The sequence below is a fragment of the Microtus ochrogaster genome, chromosome 4, assembly GCF_000317375.1.
Source record: "Microtus ochrogaster isolate Prairie Vole_2 chromosome 4, MicOch1.0, whole genome shotgun sequence".
In the NCBI taxonomy this organism is placed as follows: Eukaryota; Metazoa; Chordata; class Mammalia; order Rodentia; family Cricetidae; genus Microtus; species Microtus ochrogaster.
Genome location: NC_022011.1, coordinates 42,102,702 through 42,105,113, shown reverse-complemented (window position 1 = coordinate 42,105,113; position 2,412 = coordinate 42,102,702). Strand labels below are relative to the sequence as shown.

The 2,412-nt window shown below is 47.3% G+C and overlaps 1 protein-coding gene across 4 annotated transcripts in view; it reads right to left on the bottom strand.

Moving 5' to 3' along the window:
- The window catches only part of Rabepk (Rab9 effector protein with kelch motifs), a 22,526-nt gene that overhangs the window by 8,544 nt on the left and 11,570 nt on the right, over positions 1 to 2,412 (bottom strand). The gene's annotated exons all lie outside the window — the stretch shown is intronic.

Here is a 2,412-nt window from a genome sequence, read left to right as displayed (position 1 = left end):
GAGACAGTGTTTCTCTGTAGTTTTTGGTGCCTGTCCTGGAACTAGCTCTTGTAGACCAGGCTGGCCTCGAACTCATAGAGATCCGCCTGCCTCTGCCTCCCGAGTGCTGGGATTTAAAGGCGTGCGCCACCACCGCCCGGCCTGTATGAACAGTTTTAATAACACCATGGTCTGTGCTTTTTGTACCATTCTGTCTTGAAAACAAAAAATGTATGTCACCACATGGGGGATGCACAGAATTTCTTTCCTTTGAAAATAAAATGTAAATTGGACTGGAGAGATGGCTCAGAGGTTAAAAGCACAAGCTGCTCTTCCAGAGGCCCTAGGTTCAATTCCCAGCAACCACATGGTGGCTCACAACCATCTGTATTAAGATCTGGTGTCCTCTTCTTGGCTGCAGGCATACAGGCAGGCAGAATATTGTATACATGATAAATAAATTTAAAAAAGAAAGGAAGAAAAGAAACCATGGATGTCATAGGAACAGGCGCACTAATTCAGCACCTCCTCAGGCAGGGTGGTGGGCCCAAGCTGGTGTGGGGCATTTGTGCACTTTGTGAAGATGTATTACTGTGATTGGCTTAGTAAAGAGCTGAAAGGCCAGTAGCTAGGCAGGAAGGAGGAGATGGGTGCGAGGAGACGCCAGAAGACCAGAGAGGAAACAGCCTTGAACCTGGTCTGTCAGACTCCTACACTAGCCCCACAGGATTTCCTGTTACAAAACCTCCGTGCCTCTCTTGCAAAAGATCTGCATTCAACATACCAAAAGCTACACCAGGCATATACAATACATGTGGAAGCCAAACTAGAAGGCGTAGCCTACATCAGAGCGAAGTGAGCCCTCTCTAGAGCTGCAGATCTTGGGCAGGGCTTGAATCACAGAAACTGACTCTTGGGTGTGGTGGCTCAAGCTTGTAACTGCAGCACTCAGGAGAACAGGCAGGAGGACTAAGAGCCTGCATTTGTTAGCAAGACTCTATCAGCAAAAACAAACAAAACAAATAAAAAAATGTAGGTGGACTTTTCTGTCCTGTCAGTTCCAAATAACCACACAGAGACTTAATATTAATTATACATGCTCAGCCGATAGCTCAAACTTGTGTTTAACAAGCTCTTGTAAATTGAATTCCCCCATTTCTATTCATCTGTGTGCTGCCCTGAGGCTCATCTCCCTCAGCTGTGCACTGTCCATGTTGGTTCTTCCAAGTCTGGCTGGCAACTCCTCGATTCCTCCTCCTCCTTCCCAGCGTTCTCTTAAGTCTGGCTCTCCTGCCTAACCTTGTCCTGCCTAGCTGTGGGCAGCTTCTTTATTAAACCAATCACAATGACATGTATAATACAGTGTAAAGGACTATTCACAAAAAATAAAATCAATTTCTCCGACAGAAGCTTCCAAAGTTCTACTGGTTTTTTTTTACTGTTTTGTATTGAGACAGGCCTGGCCTGGAATTGCTACATAGGCCTAGTTGGCCTCAAGTTTGTAGAGATCTGCTTGCCTCTGCCTTCAGAATGCTGGGATTATAAAAAAAAAAGAATGCTGGGATTATATCACCACTGTGGGTTTTTTGTTTTGTTTTTAAATAAATGCTATTACCTAGAGTCAAAAAGACAGGGTCCTAGCAAATGACTTATGAACTTGGCACTTGTGAAGCTGAGGAGGAAGGCCTGGGCTATAAAGCTGTAGAGCACACGCAAACACGCATGTGCACACACCGTACACACGCACATAGGCACGCATTCACACACATATGCACACAGGCATATATAAGCACACACACGCATGCGCGCACACACCCACACACTCACACATGCATGTGCACACACCGCACACATGCACACATGCACACATATCCACGCAGGCATATATAAGCACACACACACATGCGCACGCACACACACCATGACTACTACTTTCCCAAGTTTTGGGAATCAAACCAAGAAATCCATACACGCCAGGCAAAGCACACTACTACTGCCTACACTCTGGTGATCTGAACCGTCAACCATCAGACTCTAGCCCAGAATGCCCTGAACTCATGATCCTTCTGCCTCAGCCTCCCAAGCAGCTGGGCTATCGGGACTGTCCTCCCAAACCCAGCTTACCCATTATACTCTATGGTGGTGTTCCAGACAGACCAGGAGGCTGGGGGGCCGTCTACTCTACATCCGACTGTGTTCTGGACCCTGGAACAATGACCGAACCCTTATTCTCAAAGCATCTACATTTCAGCCATGGTGGTGATGCTTGCCTTTAATTCCGGTACTTGCAAGGCAGAGGCAGGTGCATCTCTGATTCAAGCCAGTCTGGTCTATATAAAGAGTTCCAGGCCGGGCGGTGGTGGCGCACGCCTTTAATCCCAGCACTCGGGAGGCAGAGGCAGGCGGATCTCTGTGAGTTCAAGACCAGCCTGG